The following is a 21,765-nucleotide window of genomic DNA, read 5'->3' as shown; positions in this document are numbered from 1 at the left end:
GTGTTTAGTAACTTTTTACGCACTTTGCATTGCTAGACACCTATCAGTTTATTTGAAGCTGCCTGACGATAGCTTTTCCCCTGATGGACTTGCGCTCTTTTTCGCGACTGGTATATATTCCTCAATTTTTAATTTCTCCTTGATTGCCTTTAAGTTCGTTTTGTTCGTTCTGCTGCTCTCACCGCTGAGCTGCAGTTAAGCTATCTACGGAAACATACATCTAGCCAGTCACGCTGGATTCAACCTGTTGGCAGACACAGCAGGCTGAACGGACCCCGTGAATCTTGCCAGGTTTGCGGAAAACCAACATGGTCTGTGCTTCAGTACACGTGAACTTTTATGTGTCAGTTGCGGCAGATTGAGCTGCTTTAATGGTTGCAGCGGAAAGAGTGGTAGGCAGGTTGGAACGAGAATTTGTGAACCTCTGGTAAAAATAGCTTCGTCAGGTAACTGTATGAATGGAATTAATCGGCTATTTGCAATTTCTTCCTGACAAGTTTATTATCGTCGCGCTGTGTAGCCTCCGTTGAGGTTGTACACCCGTCGATGAATAATGCAGTACAATACAAGCCACGTTGATGTAAGACCGCCCGCATCTCGTGGTCGTGCGGTAGCGTTCTCGCTTCCCACGCCCGGGTTCCCGGGTTCGATTCCCGGCGGGGTCAGAGATTTTCTCTGCCTCGTGATGGCTGGGTGTTGTGTGCTGTCCTTAGGTTAGTTCGGTTTAAGTAGTTCTAAGTTCTAGGGGACTTATGACCACAGCAGTTGAGTCCCATAGTGCTCAGAGCCATTTGAACCATTGATGTAAGACCGCTGTATTTTTGTATATGGAACACTCACACCTGTGCTTTTTGTAAGGTCTTTGGCTAAGATCTACCGACTGAGTAATAGCTTTCACTAGTACTTCATCTTATATATATATATATATGACGGTAGTATCTGTTCCCGAAAGAACAGTTACCGTAGATGAACATGCACTACGAATGTAGTGGTGTGGACATGTTGGGAATGTGGGTCTCACGGGGAGCGTACAAGGGATAAGTCCCTGCAGGCGCACTATTCTCTGTGCCCTCGGTGGCTGAGATAGACGCCGGCACGGTAGCTCAGCGTGTTCGGTCAGAGGGCTGCGTGCTCTCTGTAATAAAACAACTTGAGTCCAGGAATCAACGATCAACCTGAAGGGATGTCTTGTGACGTCCGCCCTGACCAAACGCAACGAACTATATCGAACAAAATGAAAATTGAGGGGAAAAAAAGATGGATAGAGCGTCTGCCATGTAAGCAGGAGATCCCGGGTTCGAGTCCCGGTCGGGGCACACATTTTCAACATGTCCCCAATGAAGTATATCAATGCCTGGTTGCAGCTAGGGTGTCCATTTAATTATCATTTCACTTCATCTTTTCTTCAGTTTCAGGACTTTTTTGTGTACTGGGAAATGTAAAACTATCGCGAAAACGCGTGAAGCAAGAATATTTACACTGGAAACCTTTGTAATTATATGTCTTATCCGTATGTTAATTCTCCCAAATAATTGCGTCACAGAAAGAGAGCTTGAAAATGCAGGCACATTTATTCAGACAACGAAATCACACTTCGTAAATACTAGGGCAAGGAGAATATTCAAGACATCTGAGTAAAAAAAAATTTGGTGTCTCCATTTAGCTCAGTGCTTTTTGACTAAAGGTTTTTTAGTGAGCGCATTTCTCTGTGAAGTGCTATACTGCAAGGTCCGCAAATTATCCATCTAACACTGTTGTATGTTCATCATAGGAACCAACGTACTTTTCAGTCACAAATTTCTTCATATTTGTGCATGTATGGGAGTCTGAGGATGTAGATCTGATGAATAGAGCAGACGTTCAAAAAACTTGTACTTTCATATTTTTTCGATCGCTGGGGCACATCTTTGGACTGGTGCGACGTCTCATTTGCGTTCCCGTTTTTAATTCTGACCTCTTCCCAAACATTTACTCATTGTATTGGTCCAGATGACTATCAACTGATTCACCGGATAAATGTTTACTTTGCAAGGAAACGAATTACTTGTATACGGCAATAAATCGTCACACGAAATCAGTTGGATTGTTCCTAAGACGATCCAGACTTTTGCAGAGGAAGATATTTCCCCATTTCCTGTAGCTTAGCGTTAAACAAATACCGCACCTATTTTGCTCAAAGGTTTCTCGGGCAAAATATGCCGTCGTCTTTCTGCTGATACGCCTATCACATTATGGACTACATTCGCTACTAAACTCTTCATCACCTGGTGCTGTGTTATACATTTTGATCACGTTTTATGCTGTGTGGGTACTTCTGGGAAGTCCATGTGGCCTACCTTCACAACAAATAATCCCACATTCGAGTTATGTCTGCCTCTTCTTAATCACTGAAGACGAAGCAGCAGGCGCTTTGGCCTTTACCGTTATCATTGACGATAAAACTTCATAAAAATTTTCCAAAATTTCATGAGCACCCAGAGTTCCAGTCGAATCACAAATAATAAAACGTAATCGAATAAACATAGGATTTCTGCAAAAATATTTATAAAGTAAACCACACCGCAGATGAAGCTGACGCTCGACTCTTTCTATTGTGTGACGGTTATCGATGTATCACCTGAAAACACAGATTTCCGAAACTAGTCACATTTATTAGTCTTTTCACTGCGCTTTCCGGAGCATTTTCCCTCTATCATCACGTGAATCTGTCTCAGTTAATATGCCACAGACTGTAGTATACGAGTTCTTGTGGACAAGGTGGATACGGTCATGAGTCCAGGAGAAATGCTGCAGGCGATATCATGCTGTTAGCAGAGACACTTATGTCGGTCGTCTGCTGCCATACCCCATTAACGCCAACTTTCGCCGCACCCTAACGGATACCTTCTTCATCCGTCCCACATTGATTTCTGCGGTTATTTCACGCATTGTTGCTTGGCTGTTAGCACCAACAGCTCTACACAGACGCCGCTATTCTAGATCGTTAAGTGAATGTCGTCGGCCACTGTGTTGTCCGTGGCGAGTGGTAATGCCTGAAATTTGGTATTCTCGGCACACTCTTGACACTGCGGATCTCAGAATACTGAATTCCCTAACGATTTACAAAATTAAATATCCCATGTACTTACAGGGTGATAATTATTGAACTATATAAAATAAAATCGTTATAACTTCTGAACGGTTTGCCTTAGGACGTTCAAAAATGGTTCAAATGGCTCTAAGCACTATGGTACTTAACATCTGAGATCATCAGTCCCCTAGAACTTAGAACTACTTAAACCTAACTACCCTAAGGACATCACACACATCCATGCCCGAGGCAGGATTCGAACCTGCGGCCGTAGCGGTCGCACGGTTCCAGACTGAAGCGCCTAGAATCGCTCGCCCACTCAGGTCGGCTTAGGACGTTCAAACTGCACAGTTGGCCGCAGGGCATGGAGGGAATTAGTATGCACATGCGCACGCGCCTTGTTATTGGCGGCCATTGGCACGTGAATATAAGCAAAATTGGAGCATTTAAGGGAATGAGAATCCGTATTTCGCGATCATCGAGACGTCCCTTCACTCTCAACGGGTGACTGTGTGGCGTGTAATGTCAGACACGGAATAACGGGTGCGATACTCCGTGATGCCACGTAACTATCGAACAGTGCGTGAAGGTTTCGCAAGACGATTTCATCCCCAATATCCAGTGACTCTGATTTCGACGGGATGTAGTTCATGCTAGACGAGCTCGACCCCATTGAAGCAGGACTGTGATGTCCTGCAGGAGCACTTTGGGGTACCCAGAGGCCACTTCCATGGGCCTCGATTGGCCGCCATATTCTCCACATCCGAACACATGCGACTCTTTTTTGTGGGACTGTTTTAAACTTGAGGTGCACAGCAATAACCCCAAAACCTTGATGAGCTGAAAACAGCCATTCGGGAGGTCATCAACAGCATCGATGTTCCGACGCTTTAGCGGGTCATGCAGAATTTCGCTATTCGTCGGCGCCACATGATCGAATATGTCATAACCTAAATCCGAACACCTGTAGGGACGTTTACATGTTGAATAAAGTATGTGCACGCCGTAGTTTGCAACTAATTTTTTCATATAATTGAATAACTGTGACCCTAAGGCTCCAACTACCATTCCCCGTTCAGAGTCTATTAGTTCCCGTCGTGCGGCCTTAATCAAGTTGGAAACTTTTTCACACGAATCACCCGACTTCAGACGACAACTCCGCCCATGCACTGCGTTTTATAACTCTTATACATGATGCTATCGTCATCTGTGCATGTGCATATCGCTATCCCATGACTTTTGTTACCTTAGTGTACAGGGTGGTCCATTGATCGTGACCGGGCCAAATATCTCACGAAATAAGCGTCAAACGAAAAAACTACAAAGAAAGAAACATGTCTACCTTGAAGGGGGAACCAGATGGCGCTATGGTTGGCCCGCTAGATGGCGCTGCCAAAGGTCAAACAGATATCAACTGCGTTTTTTTTAAAATAGGAACCCCCATTTTCTATTACATATTCATGTAGTACGTAAAAAAATATGACTTTTAGTTGGAACACTTTTTTCGCTTTGTGATAGATGGCGCTGTAATAGTCACAAACACATGGCTCACAATTTTAGACGAACAGTTGGTAACAAGTACGTTTTTAAATTAAAATACAGAACGTATGTACGTTTTATTTCGGTTGTTCCATTGTGATACATGTACATTTGTGAACTTATCATTTCTGAGAACGCATCCTGTTACAGCGTGATTACCTGTAAATACCACATTAATGCAATAAATGCTCAAAATGATGTCGGTAAAACACAATACATTTGGCAATGCGTGTAACGACATTCCTCTCAACAGCGAGTAGTTCGCCTACCGTAATGTTCGCACATGCATTGACAATGCGCTGACGCATGTTGTCAGGAGTTGTCGGTGGATCACGATAGCAAATATCCTTCAACTTTCCCCACAGAAAGAAATCCGGTGACGTCAGATCGGTGAACGTGCGGGCCGTGGTGCTGTGCTTCGACGACCAATCCAGCTGTCATGAAATATACTATTCGATACCGCTTCAACTCCACGCGAGCTATGTGCCGGACATCCATCATGTTCGAAGTACATCGCCATACTGTCATGCAGTGAAACATCTTGTAGTAACATCGGTAGAACATTACGTAGGAGGTCAGCATACATTGCACCATTTAGATTGCCATCGATAAAATGGGGGCCAATTATACTTCCTCCCATAATGCCGCACCTACATTAACCCGCCAAGGTCGCTGATGTTTCACTTGTCTCAGCCATCGTGGATTTTCCGTTGCCCAATAGTGCATATTATGCCGGTTTACGTTACCGCTGTTGGTGAATGACGCTTCCTCGATAAATAGAGCGCGTGCAAAAAATCTGTCACCGACCCGTAATTTCTCTTTTGCCCAGTGGCAGAACTGTACACGACGTTCAAAGTCGTTGCCATTCAATTCCTGGTGCATAGTAATATGGTACGGGTGCAATCGATGTTGATGTAGCATTCTCAACACCGACGTTTTTGAGATTCCCGATTCTCGCACAATTTGTCTGCTACTGATGTGCGGATTAGCCGCGACAGCAGCTAAAACACCTACTTGGGCATCATCATTTGTTGCAGGTTGTGGTTGACGTTTCACATGTGGCTGAACACATCCTGTTTCCTTAAATAACGTAACTATCCGGCGAACGGTCCGGACACTTGGAGGATGTCGTCCGGGATACCAAGCAGCATACATATCACACTCCCGTTGAGCATTTTGATCACAATAGCCATACATCAACACGATATCGACCTTTTCCGCAATTGGTAAACGGTCCATTTTGACACGGGTAATGTATCACGAAGCAAATACACTGGCGGAATGTTACGTGATACCACGTACTTATACGTTTGTGACTACTACAGCGCCATCTATCACAAAGCGAAAAAAGTGGTCTAACTAAAACAGTCATATTTCTTTACGTGCTACACGAATATGTAATAAAAATGGGGCTTCCTATTTTAAAAAACTGAGTTGATATCCGTTTGACCTATGGCGGCGCCATCTAGCGTGGGAACCATAGCGCCATCTGGTTTCCCCCTTCAAGCTAGACAAGTTTCGTTCTTTGTAGTTTTTTCGTTTGACTCTTATTTCGTGAGATATGTGGCCCGGTCACTATCAATGGACCACCCTGTATATTACTGTCAGATGCGTTGTTAATTAGTGATTGATGTTAACGTTTCGAAAGTGGTAAATATACTTTTTTCGTTTCTAGCATTTACAGTTCTGTGCATTGCAGTAAAGGCAAGCTATGTTTATGTATGTTGCCATAACTCTCTAGAATACGGTACCGTGACGTGTCACTACCCAGCGAGCGTTTCATCAACGATTAGATGTAATAAAGACGCGAAACTCTCCGGCACGCAAGAATTTGGCTAGATTTGCGGCAGATTCCCTGTTCGATACAGTTCCCCACAGTCGTTTAATGAATAAAGTAAGAGCATATAGACTATCAGACCAATTGTATGATTGGATTGAAGAGTTCCTACATAACAGAACGCAGCATGTCATTCTCAATGGAGAGAAGTCTTCCGAAGTAAGAGTGATTTCAGGTGTGCCGCAGGGGAGTGTCGTAGGACCGTTGCTATTCACAATATACATAAATGACCTTGTGGATGAGATCGGAAGTTCACTGAGGCTTTTTGCGGATGATGCTGTGGTATATCGAGAGATTGTCACAATGGAAAATTTTACTGAAATGCAGGAGGATCTGCAACGAATTGACGCCTGGTGCAGGGAATGGCAATTGAATCTCAATGCAGACAGGTGTAATGTGCTGCGAATACATAGAAAGAAAGATCCTTTATCATTTAGCTACAATATAGCAGGTCAGCAACTGGAAGCAGTTAATTCTGTGAATTATCTGGGAGTAAGTATTAGGAGTGATTTAAAATGGAATGATCATATAAAGTTGATCGTCGGTAAAGCGGATGCCAGACTGAGATTCATTGGAAGAATCCTAAGGAAATGCAATCCGAAAACAAAGGAAGTAGGTTACAGTACACTTGTTCACCAACTGCTTGAATACTGCTCACCAGTGTGGGATCCGTACCAGATAGGGTTGATAGAAGAGATATACAAGATCCAACGGAGAGCAGCGCGCTTCCTTACAGGATCATTTAGTAATCACGAAAGCGTTACGGAGATGATAAACTCCAGTGGAAGACTCTGCAGGACAGACGCTCAGTAGCTCGGTACGGGCTTTTGTAGACGTTTCGAGAACATACCTTCATCGAGGAGTCAAGCAGTATACTGCTCCCTCCTACGTATATTTCGCGAAGAGACCATGAGGATAAAACCAGAGAGATTAGATCCCACGCAGGGGCATACCGACAATCTTTCTTTCCACGAACAATACGAGACTGGAACAGAAGGGGGAACCGATAGAGGTACTCAAAGTACCCTCCGTCACACACCGTCAGGTGGCTCGCGGAGTATGGATGTAGATGTAGATGTAGACTCGCAACTTTCCCCACAGTGGGAAGCACGAGCCGCGTCTGCCCAGCGAGGTCGCCGCTCCTCGCCTGCTGGTGACCGCGCAGCCCCCAGCGGCAGCTCTCTGCGAGTCTCGCGCCGCACGCCAAAACGGCGCGCCGGTGATGCATCAGCCGGCGCTCCGTGCAGTGGCGTGGGAGCGGCACGGAACGCGGAACCTGTCTCGGCTATCTGCGCTGAGTGCACGTGTCTCCCCCCCTCCCCCCTACTCTCAGCCTTCCGCCCCCAACAACTCCCTCTGGTATCGCGAGCACTGTCTGCGCCCGTACTTTCTTCCTTTGTACTCTGCAAGAGAAGCGAGAATAAAGGCGGAACAGGTGGGTGGCGCTGACACGAAATTCGTCTTTGGGGCTGCACTTCTTCGTGCCCTGCTCGGTGCTAAAAAAACTACCTGACGCTCCAGCTGGTGAGGCGCGTCAGGTGTCTCAGAGCGAGCACTTCCACAGGGACGGCGTCTCTAGGAAGTAATGGGTGCCGCGAGCACTGCCTCTCACTTCCCGTACTGATAAGAAAAAGAATAAGTAAATCATTACAGAGGGGTCTATTCAACATTTTGATTTGCAGCTCCTTGTGTTGGCCGTGTTTGCAGTTAAAATTTTTGGATGAGAGGTCCGCCAGTTATGCAAAACACAGTTTTTACTCAGTACCCAAATATGTTTCGGCACCACTGTGCCATCATCAGTGGGTTTTCGTTTTTATTTATTCTGGTTCAAATGGTTCAAATGGCTCTGAGCACTATGCGACTTAACTTCTGAAGTCATCAGTCGCCTAGAACTTAGAACTAATTAAACCTAAGTAACCTAAGGACAGCACACACATCCGTGCCCGAGGCAGGATTCGAACCTACGACCGTAGCGGTCGCTCGGTTCCATACTGTAGCGCCTAGAACCGCACGGCCACTCCGGACGGCTATTTATTCTGTAATGTAAACATTTTTGTTAAATGATTATACAATTATGTGCATCTTTAGTTCAAACAATAGATCGTTTCTTTTTGTAAGTACCTTTTTACATTTGGTGTGCATGAATTTTCTGGATCATTTGTGTGTGAATTACTACAGGTAGCTTGTCATCTGCAACCAAACGATGTTGATGACAAAATTTTTTGCTGGGTGTTAACCTATCTTCTAGAACGTAATTTAGTTAGTCGCGATATTTTCGCCCCTATGTACGTTTTTACTTAAGTTTTGTTGTGGCAACCACTTCCATTCTCCGCATCACGCTGAGGTGTTGTGATGCACACGTAACTATAACAAGTTTTTTCCACAAATAATGTAGTAATACACTTTTCACTTCACCAACACACTTACGCGCAAAAGGAATACCATATAAAAGACAACACACACAGCTAAGATGCTCACAGAAAACGCACACACACGCACACGCACATACAGACACACACACACACACACACGCACACACACAAAGATAAAATGCAAACAAAATTCAAATTTGGCGCCGAACCCTCTGGTGAAAAAATGAACAAAATAAACCACAATCACACTGTGTTTCGGTGAAGTGAAAGTGTTTAACTACGTTTTTTGTGGAAAATACTTGTTATAGTTACGTGTGCATGACAACACCTCAGCATGATGCGGAGAATGGAAGTCCCTGCCACACGAAAACGTAAGTAAAAACGAATATAGGGGCGAAAACATCGCGACAAACTAAATTACATTCTAGAAGATAGGTTAATTCCCATCAAAAAACTTTCTCATCAACATCGTTTGCTTGCAGATGACAAGCTACCTGTAGTAATTAACACACAAGTGATCCAGAAAATTCATGCACACCAAAGGTAAAGGTATTTACAAAAAGAAACGATCTACTGTTTGAACTAAAGATGCACATAATTCTACAATCGTTTAACAAAAACGTTCACATTACAGAATAAATAAAAACGAAAACCCACTGATGATGGCACAGTGGTGCCGAAACATGTTTGGCTACTGAGAAAAAACGGTGTTTTGCATAACTGGCTGATCTCACATCCAACAATTACAGAAGGGACACACGTTATGTCTGAACGAGGACGAGAGACGGAACTGCACGCCCCTTTTTGAACTGAACGTTTTGGCTGTAAAACCAAATCAGACCGCCACAAGGAAGCGAAATAAGGAATCATTTTCTCACAGGACTCGAGTAGTAAAATGTATACATTTCTAAGTTTTTGGAAAACAGTCACAAGTCACAATTAGTATTTTTTATTTATCGGTTTCGCTCTTCAAATGAACAAGAGCATTACACTGACGTTACGTAAAGTACATGTTCTATTTCTAGTATGATGACTTACGTTTAAAGCATTGACAGCACTAAACATTGCGTTTAAAGTTGGCTGAAAGCACTAGGGATTAAACTGGCTGTATTATACACTATTTGATCAAAAGTATGCGGACACCTGGCTGAAAATGACTTACAAGTTCGTGGCGCCGTTCATCGCTAATGCTGGGATTCAATATGGTGTTGGCCCACCCTTAGCCCTGATGACAGCTTTCACTCTTGCAGGCATACGTTTCTTGGGCAAGGTTTCTTGGGGAATGACAGCCCATTCTTCATGGAGTGCTGCACTGCGGAGAGGTATCGATGTCGATCAGTGAGGCCTGGCACGAAGTCGGCGTTCCAAAACATCCCAAAGGTGTTCTATAGGATTCAGGACAGACTCTGTGCAGGCCAGTCCATTACAGGAATTTTATAGTCCTGTAACCACTCTGCCACAGGCCGTGAATTATGAATAGCTGCTCGATCGTGTTGAAAGATACAATCGCCATCCCCAAATTGCTCTTCAACAGCGGGAACGTAAAGGCAGACGCTTCTTGAAAATACGTTACACACACTTCAGACGTAGAATTTGAAGACATCTTTCAATGGCACGCAATTAGCAGCAACCACTACCACCGGGAGGCTGCCAATTATGTGTCCCTACCGACTCTACTATTCAACAAGTTAAGCCACAAACATTTACATATCTGTATATGCACAAATTACTACGTAACAGATGTTCCTGGCATCATCCATATGCGTCGCCCGTTGCTAGCTGCATATTGCTATTGATGCCTTCCTGGAATCTGAGAGTAAATAACTCAGAAACACTTTGAACACTTCTTCGCGTATGGGAATTATCTTACACAAACCCTTGAACGACATAGTCACAAAAAGGCTGAGTAATGACAGTTAATATGTATATTTTTGCGATGTCCATAGTAGTCTCAGTCAAATATATTAACTTTACAATAAAAATAGTATTTAAATTCCCATTACATTGTAATGGTACCTTCACTCTATTCCTGAAATATTCTAGAGCTAAATGATATGCTATGTTATTCCCTACATGCTAAACTGCTAGACATTTACTTCATCATTCCTAAGTGGAGTCGGCCGAAGTGGCCGTGCGGTTCAAGGCGCTGCAGTCTGGAACCGCAAGACCGCTACGGTCGCAGGTTCGAATCCTGCCTCGGGCATGGATGTTTGTGATCTCCTTAGGTTAGTTAGGTTTAACTAGTTCTAAGTTCTAGGGGACTAATGACCTCAGCAGTTGAGTCCCATAGTGCTCAGAGCCATTTGAACCATTTTTTTGGACCTAAGTGGAAGATCGTATTTTATGTTAAAATGGCAGCCTTTAGGCAAGCTATTTCTGAATTGCGCTTGACAACACGCTCAATGATCGGACGTTTTGGCAGTTTGAAGAGACGGCGGCTGGCAACCTAACAGTCTGAAAGTGGCCGCATAGCGAATTAAATGACGATGGTCGAAGTGGAGAGGGTATAAAATCCAGGCTAGTTTTTATAAGAAATGCGTTGCTGCGAACGTGGAACTTGTTAACATCGAATATAAATTTAAGTGTACAGAATTCTTTCGGAAAGCATATCTGTAGAGTCTAGCTTTGTACGAAAGTGAATCAGACGACAAACTGTACAGACAAGATCAAAATAGAAGCGTTTGAAATGTCATGTTAGAGAAATGCTTAGGATTAGATGCATAGATCGGGTAATCAATGAAAAGGGGGTATTGATACAAATGGAGAGAAAGAGCTTTATGGCAGAACTACGCTAAAAGAAGGGACAGGTTGTAATAACACATCCTGACGCAACGGGCAATAGTTAATTTGGTAATGCAAGGAAGTGATGATGTGAATGGAGTTTGCATGGGGAGACGGCGGCCTAACAACATTAAACACGTAAAAGTGGACATAGGTTCCAGCAGTTAGTCAGAGAGAAGAGACTTGTACAGGATAGATTGACATGGAGCCGCGGTTTGCGAGCAATGAAAGTCAAACAGCCTTACGGCAGCGGATCATTGTGCGTTGTCCAGTTCTTGGCCGGATAAAGTCGTTAACCGTTTGTCATACGTCAGCCAGGGTTGCCCCTCGCTCATTCTCATTTCCTTCTTGACTTCAATTATCTCATGCTACGAAAAGTAATTCTTCCAGGTGCTTTGTCTTTACATCCACGTTGCACTTAAAGTTAATAACTACAAAATGTTCTGATTCCTAATACTTTAATCGCCTAATTGATTTCATAGCACTCTCTGTCATCATTTCAGTGTTCACTTACTTTGTGCTGTGGACCTAATAGTACCTCTCTTGAGGCTACATCTAGATCTCCAGTTTATTTCTGTGTTTGTTACTGTGCCTATGCTTGAAGATCTTGTTCTTTATAAATAACTAATTCTATAAAGTTGAGGGGAATAAATATGCCTGCTACACTCACAGAAATGGAAAGTGCTATACCATGATCACGTTGACCGAACACTACTAGGCGACACTCCACTACTTTCATCCGGTGGGTGCGACTGCTACGGTCGCAGGTTCGAATCCTGCCTCGGGCATGGATGTTTGTGATGTCCTCAGGTTAATTAGGTTTAAGTAGTTCTAAGTTCTAGGGGACTAATGACCACAGCAGTTGAGTCCCATAGTGCTCAGAGCCATATGAACCATTTGAATCATCCGGTGGGGTGAGTTGATTAAAATATCATCCTTCTGTGGACTTATTATCGGTATAGAGAAAAGCCATTTTAACAGATGACGAAAAGTGTGAGTACATGGCGGCTATTGGACGTGTCTAATGGTGCTGGAGCTTTTAAGCAGAGATCGCGACACAGCATCACCAGCGGACGTTGCATATTCAGCTTATTCACATTTTTCGGACTTTGAAAAAGGTAGAGCTGTTGGCATGAGGGACATGCGAGCAACACATCGACAGATCACACAGGCAATTGACTGTACGGGAATGAGTGGAGAACGAGTCACGACGAGACATCCAAAGGGTTGGCAAAACAAATAGCAGCTGGCCATTTCAAAAGGACTACACGACGAGGAGATCGCAGAATTATTCGACTGGCTCTGACAAAAATATAGATGACAACAGCTGAAAGCCTGGCATACATTATAGGCAGAGTATCACTACGAACTTTAGAGTACAGATTACTGGAATCTGTATTGTGATCTCCAGTTGTAATGCGTCTTTCATAGACACTTGCATGCTGTGGAGCCAGAGTCAACTGGGACATTGAGTGACATACCGGGTGATCAAAAAGTCAGTATAAATTTGAAAACTTAATAAACCACGGAATAATGAAGATAGAGAGGTAAGAATTGACACACATGCTTGGAATGACATGAGGTTTTATTAGTACCAAAAAACAAAAAAAAAGTATTGCTAGACGCGTGAAATATCTCTTGCGCGCGTCGTTTGGTGATGATCGTGTGCTCAGCCGCCACTTTCGTCATGCTTGGCCTCCCAGGTCCCCAGACCTCAGTCCGTGCGATTATTGGCTTTGGGGTCACCTGAAGTCCCAAGTGTATCGTGATCGACCGACATCTCTAGGGATGCTGAAAGACAAAATCCGACGCCAATGCCTCACCATAACTCCGGACATACTTTACAGTGCTATTCACAGCATTATTCCTCGACTACAGCTATTGTCGAGGAATGATGGTGGACATATTGAGCAGTTCCTGTAAAGAACATCATCTTTGCATTGTCTTACTTTGTTATGCTAATTATTGCTATTCTGATCAGATAAAGCGCCATCTGTCGGACATTTTTTGAACTTTTGTATTTTTTTGGTTCTAATAAAACCCCATGTCATTCCAAGCATGGGTGTCAATTTGTACCTCTCTATCTACATTATTCCGTGATTTATTCAGTTTTCAGATTTACACAGACTTTTTGATCACACGGTACTTTGGTTTTCTGCGATGAGTCTTTCTATTTTTATGGGTCAGATTGACTCCAACGAGTCCATAGACCACCTGATGAAAAGTTGCAGGAATCAGCGATTCTTGAAACGGATACATCTCCTGTTCTCATGGTGTGGGGAGCTATTGGATATGATATCAGAATTGATTTGGTAATACCGGAAGGAGACCGAGTGCTCGAAAGTAAATTATAAGAATATTGTCATACCATTCATGACCAGCATACCAAATGGCATATTCCATTAGGATAGTGCAAGACTCTAGACCGCTGTTGACGCCACAAACGCCTTGACTGACCTGTCTAGTCCCCTGATCTGTCACCCATGGAATATGTCTGGGATGTGAAGGAAAGACGTATACTTGAGTATCAGCCTCCACCAAGCAATATTCGTAAACTGATACAGCATGTGTTTCAGCTACGGCACTAAGTTCATCAAGATGACATTCGAGTGCTGACTGCTTCCATGCCACAACGAATCAGTATGGATGCGACAGCATGCTTATCTAATATGTTCTAAAACTCCACGCATAAAAATGGGATTTTCCAGTGCTAAAATATCGAGATCTACGGGTGATACGAACGTATGGTCAAGTGTTTTGGGTGGCCCTTGGCTAGGGACCATTTTTATACCCAATCAAAAGATCGTCTTAGTGTCGCTATGCTACAGTATAGGGTCAAATTATGAACATTATAAACTCCACTCTGCTTAGGAAAATCGAGCAAATCTGTTGGTAATTTTGGTATTTCATGCGGTGAATGGTGAGCTTGATGGGACATTCGAAGGCGCCATTAGTTAACGAGGGGTTTCGCGGGAAACCCCAAGGAAACTGTTTTTTTTTTCTTTTTTCACTATATTTTCGCCGTAATCAACAGACCAAAACACAGCCTAGGATTCAAAGACGCTATGCACAGAGAGTGGCTGAAGTTTTTACGATACGTTCCTAAGATCCAGAACTCGAAAAACCTTAGACCTTTTGATGATATCTTTATCCCTATCTAAGATAAAGAAATCAAAGTTACCCTACTTCTACCGGTATGAGACGAAATCTAAATTAAAAAATAAGCATAGAAAATTGCTCAAATTCTAACGGCATATTCTCTAGGCATTTATCTAGAAGATCCACCGCCCCGTTTTCAAAAATCTTTATCCGCTATCGACAAACCTTCCAAAAACTTGTTTTTGGGCACCAAAATCCAGCCGCGGATTCCGAGACGGCTATGCGTAGCAAATGGTTGTAATTTATACGCTGTACTTCTATGATGAGATCTCAAACAACTTTGAAAATTTCTTCATGTCTTTATCCGTTCCCGACATACAGGGGTCCAAACGACCCTACTTGTACGCGTAAAATACGCACTTAAGAATCTGGTGTGAGAAGAAAACGTAGTTCGTAAAGCGACTTAGCACTGGTAGATATGCTGTAAAGTGTCTCCTATATCATCTGGAAACCCCATGTTGTTGTGCCACAGCTAATGTAACTAATCCGGTCAGAGGCCTAATATTAGTTTCGCGTTATTTGAGTTTCACATAAGTAAACTAACTAAATTTTACTGACCAATACATTTCCTTTCAAACGAATTAAATGTCCTGCTGCAATAAGGAAAAGAAGGGAACAAGCGGATAAAGTGCTCCTATCAGAGCACAAAAAAGGCGAATGTCTTCCCGGTTAGTTAAAAGACTCTGAGTAAAAAATTGGGGTATCAGCTGCCTCATTCTACCTTCCTCAGCACTTTTCCAAAATTTTGGCATTTAAAGATATTCACGCTTTTTATGCTGAGAGAAAAGAACACAGTGGCAATTGCAAAGACACGGAAAAGTAATAAATATTTGAAGATATTAGACAGTAGCTGTGTTACAGAATGATCGAAGGAGACAATGACATGTTAGAGAAGGAACATAATTGACAGTAACAGAACACTACTAGGAAAAGAGTCAAGGAGACAGTGCCAGGGGCGAGGGTGGAGGGGAGGGGTGGTAGGGATAAAGAAAAAGTGGAAGTGAGTGATAGCCAATGATTATAAGAGACAGAGGGTATGACAGTGACAACAAGATAGAGAGAGATAGTGAATAGTGACAGTGAGAAGAGACAACAGCGAAGAAAGGAAGGAAAGATATATTGGCAGTAAGTGACAGCAAGTGAAAGATAATGAAAGTGAGAGGAGATTGTAGTAGTAGGACAGAACGGAGGAGTTTGTGGCTGCGACAGAGAGAGACAAGAAGAGATAATGGCAATGAGTATAGCTGAATGAGTGAGCCAGAAAGGGCAACTGGGAATAGATGGTTATGAGCGACTCACTGCTATAGACTAGTGGCTGTGAGTGATTTACAGTTAGGGGAGCTTGTAGGAGTTTGAGATGACTTGCATATTAAAAGCGTGAATATGTCCGCATGCCAAAAGTATTGGGAAAATTTTAAAAGGTGCTGAGGAAGGTAGAATTAGGCAGCTAGTACCCCACTTTTCAGTCATTCTTTTAAATTAACAGGAATTTATTCGCATTTTTGTACTCAGATGGGAGCATTCTTCCGCTGATATAGTGTATAAGTAACTGGGGGTCAACTAATATTCATAGTAGATATCAGTTCTCAATGAACTGAAATTTCAGTCATTTAATACCTATTATCTAATGATCATATCTATAAAGTTTAATAAATACCGAAAAATATTGCAATGTTATCCATTTCTGTCAGTGTGCTAAGTGCCCAAATTCGATACTGAGATATCAGTAACAAAATCAGTCGGAAAGTGTCAGTGATGCAGGATGTCTAACTCTGTTTTCAGGGGAGAAGACTGGCCCACGCCGGCAGGATGGAGTGGCTCGGTAATGCAGCACGATGTTGGTTAAAAGATAAATGAATTCCTAAGATCTGGAGTTTTTAAAGTTCAAAGCGCACCCTGTGATGCAAAACATATTGGACAGACAGGTACAAGGAACATAAAGATTCATTCAACTTAAGTAATTGTGAGAAATCAGCTGGTGCCAATCATATACATGGTGGCCATAAACAGTCACAAGACGCTTGTAAGTGGGTTGTAGGGTAGGTTGTGTTGAGAACTAATTCGTAAGTAATAAATTTGATATGTTGCGCCATTTCCGAGTTAACTATCAGGCCACTGCGTGCACAAATTTAGTTGGCCTGCCTGAGATGGTGTTGTCAATAGTGTTCTTCATTTGATTTCCTAAAACCGAACAAGAGAGCGGCACAAATTTTGTGTTAGTTATTGCCAATACATGCTGTACTTGTAGGCGTTTTATTTCTTAAGAGCTACATTTGGCTGGGCTGCCAATTTCACAGACAGAAAGCAGATCAAAGTCGGCCGAAGGGCACAACTAACTCAATACATGTTGTAATGTTGCTACTCACCACATAGCGGGGCTGCTGCGTCGCGATAGGCATAATAAAAAGATTCACACAGTCATAGCTTTCGGCCATTAAGGCCTTTGTCAGCAGTAGACACACATACACACACACACGCACACACCCACACACCCACCCACACACACACACACACACACACACACACACACACACACACACGCACGCGCGCGCGCGCGCGCGCGCGCGCGCGCAGACGCAACTTGCACACACGTCTGCAGTCTCAGAGAGCTGAAACTACACTGCCAATTCCATCCTGGATTTTCCATTGCTTGATTGAACACAGGCTGTAAAAGATGATGCCGACGCCAGATAGGGTAGAATTCACATGAGGCTGTTGTGTGTACTGGACTGGATGAGGGGACGCCCGTCACGAACCGCTCCCACGTTCCTAAGCCGTTTTTCCGCGGTGAGGGTGTTGTAGAGTAGAGTGAAGGTCCCAGAAAGTGGGAAACAATGAGCCTTGAGTGGAGAACGCAGAGAAGACGCCGCCAGTCTGCCGATAGGAGAGCAACATACCAATGGACGCTATGCAAGTTCTGTGAAAGCTACAGTTATTTATGTCTCTATGTTCTTGGCAGAACACGGCATGAGAGGCGTGAGGATTCTGTAAGTGAGAGACTGCAACTTTCTTGTCCCAAAAATGTCTATAGCTGGCCCCTCATATACACTCCTGGAAATTGAAATAAGAACACCGTGAATTCATTGTCCCAGGAAGGGGAAACTTTATTGACACATTCCTGGGGTCAGATACATCACATGATCACACTGACAGAACCACAGGCACATAGACACAGGCAACAGAGCATGCACAATGTCGGCACTAGTACAGTGTATATCCACCTTTCGCAGCAATGCAGGCTGCTATTCTCCCATGGAGACGATCGTAGAGATGCTGGATGTAGTCCTGTGGAACGGCTTGCCATGCCATTTCCACCTGGCGCCTCAGTTGGACCAGCGTTCGTGCTGGACGTGCAGACCGCGTGAGACGACGCTTCATCCAGTCCCAAACATGCTCAATGGGGGACAGATCCGGAGATCTTGCTGGCCGGGGTAGTTGACTTACACCTTCTAGAGCACGTTGGGTGGCACGGGATACATGCGGACGTGCATTGTCCTGTTGGAACAGCAAGTTCCCTTGCCGGTCTAGGAATGGTAGAACGATGGGTTCGATGACGGTTTGGATGTACCGTGCACTATTCAGTGTCCCCTCGACGATCACCAGTGGTGTACGGCCAGTGTAGGAGATCGCTCCCCACACCATGATGCCGGGTGTTGGCCCTGTGTGCCTCGGTCGTATGCAGTCCTGATTGTGGCGCTCACCTGCACGGCGCCAAACACGCATACGACCATCATTGGCACCAACGCAGAAGCGACTCTCATCGCTGAAGACGACACGTCTCCATTCGTGTCTCCATTCACGCCTGTCGCGACACCACTGGAGGCGGGCTGCACGATGTTGGGGCGTGAGCGGAAGACGGCCTAACGGTGTGCGGGACCGTAGCCCAGCTTCATGGAGACGGTTGCGAATGGTCCTCGCCGATACCCCAGGAGCAACAGTGTCCCTAATTTGCTGGGAAGTGGCGGTGCGGTCCCCTACGGCACTGCGTAGGATCCTACGGTCTTGGCGTGCATCCGTGCGTCGCTGCGGTCCGGTCCCAGGTCGACGGGCACGTGCACCTTCCGCCGACCACTGGCGACAACATCGATGTACTGTGGAGACCTCACGCCCCACGTGTTGAGCAATTCGTCGGTACGTCCACCCGGCCTCCCGCATACCCACTATACGCCGTCGCTCAAAGTCCGTCAACTGCACATACGGTTCACGTCCACGCTGTCGCGGCATGCTACCAGTGTTAAAGACTGCGATGGAGCTCCGTATGCCACGGCAAACTGGCTGACACTGACGGCGGCGGTACACAAATGCTGCGCAGCTAGCGCCATTCGACGGCCAACACCGCGGTTCCTGGTGTGTCCGCTGTGCCGTGCGTGTGATCATTGCTTGTACAGCCCTCTCGCAGTGTCCGGAGCAAGTATGGTGGGTCTGACACACCGGTGTCAATGTGTTCTTTTTTCCATTTCCAGGAGTGTATAAAGCAAATATGAATCCTACGACGGCCATAGGCAACAACATGCTGTAACATAATATAGTGCTCCGTTGAGGCAATGACAGAACAGAGCCAAAACAAATTCCTTTCTTCAGCCTTCAGCTGGAGGTCTATAGGTGCGAAAATGCGGGAATTTCATTGGTCAGCCTGGTCTGACATAGTAGTTTTGGAAAATTATTAGAATTGGTACGACGCTCCAGGAGAATTGACTTGTCATCGGATGACTGCTTGTGAGAATCTAGGATTGGCTCTCGAAGAAGGAGCGAAAGTTACTAGGGAAGACAGGACAAACTAAAGAGAGACTTCGTCCGCTGCTTAGAACTCGGCTCGCAGAATTTGGTTTGAGTAGTAGTCATTTCACTTAGCAACAGGGGTTTGACGTAAAGTTTACGTAAGGTTGCTTTTCGGAATTGACAGGAATTGTATCCAAGACATGGCCGTCGACAGCAGTACTACAATGGTGTTAAAAAATGGTAAGATTTGTAATCGGCTTGGCGTGTGTAGGTCGCAATGTACACAGTAAACGTTAGAGTGTTACTGGGCAGAAGGAAGACGCTCTTCTGGCTTAATAATTTTATAAAGTCAAATTTTGGCAATCACTGTGGTCAGGTCGCGGAAACGGTTTAGTGTGCTAATACTGTAGTAACTTAACTGACGGTTCCTTCTCCTGAATCTCCGCCAACCTTAGTAACTTGTAACTGTTTCATGTACTTCTGATAATCTGACAGTGGTTCAAATTCAAATGGCTCTGAGCACTATGGGACTCAACTGCTGTGGTCATAAGTCCCCTAGAACTTAGAACTACTTAAACCTAACTAACCTAAGGACAGCACACAACACCCAGCCATCACGAGGCAGAGAAAATCCCTGACCCCGCCGGGAATCGAACCCGGGAACCCGGTCGTGGGAAGCGAGAACGCTACCGCACGACCACGAGATGCGGGCAATCTGACAGTGAATGGGATGTTATTAAACATGTCAGTGTTGTACTTCAGTGCAACTATTGCGCTCGTTTTGTATGAGGATTACTGTATAATAAACAGTACAACGTACTACTTTGGCTTTTAAAACATACGTGTCTCACCTGGTCACAAAATTAAATTACAGTGTCACTAATCCACCACTTTTTTGAGGTCTGAAGGGCCGTAATTTAGGGTTAGTTAAAAATACTTGTGTAACAAATGATTGTTTAAGGTTCTCATTGGGAATCTACATACTGATATAGGTTAATTACCTAAAAGCTTGCCGGCCGAAGTGGCCGTGCGGTTAAAGGCGCTGCAGTCTGGAACCGCAGGACCGCTACGGTCGCAGGTTCGAATCCTGCCTCGGGCATGGATGTTTGTGATGTCCTTAGGTTAGTTAGGTTTAACTAGTTCTAAGTTCTAGGGGACTAATGACCTCAGCAGTTGAGTCCCATAGTGCTCAGAGCCATTTGAACCAACCTAAAAGCTTGGGTAGTGAGATGCTACACTCTTTCATCTTATGAACCACAAAATTATTATTATTGTTCGATATTCTAGTGTTTTTAACTTCATGAGCTAAATTTTTCAACGCAATGATGAACGCATTGCCTCTCGAAACACTTCCTCGGGGTGTGGGATACAATTGAACGCAACCAATAATTATTGCAGCAATATCTATTCGACACAAGTCCTACATGGGTACTGTCTAAGTAAACCATCAGTAGTCACTTCTGTTTTCATTGTAATCCTCTTCCGTTAATTTTGGCTCACTGTTGAAATGCTCTCATGCACCAGTTTCGTAATAGCCATATGCATTAAAATGTAATTTTACTATCCGAAAAACTTTCATACCACTTCATTAATGCTTGTTAACGGTGTTATCTATATCAAAGTTCGCATTGCAAATACGACAACACGACATCAGAGGCAGAATCGATGCTTAATAATTCACTGGCTAGGTTGCATCACGAAGCACTAAATATTTCAGACCGCTTAAAAGGTTTCGCTTATCAAAACTTGCATCGCACGCCAGAGAATGTTGTTTGCGTGTGACAGAACAGAGAGCATGCATTTAGTTCGATTTGTCCCACCTATGCTGTTGAATGTTGGATGCAGAAATTCGTTACACGGCATTCACGTTATTTCAAAAGCCGCATGTAAACGTATTACATCGCGTACTCAGCCAACGAACATAACGCGCGCCGCTTGCGACAAATGCATTCAAATATGATGTCCCAATTGCGCGCTCTGGTGCGTTTTTGCAAGGCCACCTCAACTCGCTTGTTAGCCGTTTTCTTTTTTACACTCCAATAAACGGCAGGCGCTAGTTTGGTGCACGCGTTTCGAGAGCCCGCCGTCCTCAAACAGGTGGACACCATGCGTGTATTTGTTAGAAAACAAGTCTCTCTGTTGGTCAAACAGATGTACCTTTTAGACATGGAGAATGAGAGATCCGCCACTACAAGCGTGGCGTACCTTCATGCCCTACCTGTTTACACTCCACCTGCCAGTGTAATCTTGGTTCGCGATGCAGAGACCGAGTTCTCTGCTCCTCCACA

The sequence above is a fragment of the Schistocerca nitens genome, chromosome 1, assembly GCF_023898315.1.
Source record: "Schistocerca nitens isolate TAMUIC-IGC-003100 chromosome 1, iqSchNite1.1, whole genome shotgun sequence".
In the NCBI taxonomy this organism is placed as follows: domain Eukaryota; kingdom Metazoa; phylum Arthropoda; class Insecta; order Orthoptera; family Acrididae; genus Schistocerca; species Schistocerca nitens.
Note: the sequence above shows the minus strand (reverse complement) of the source record.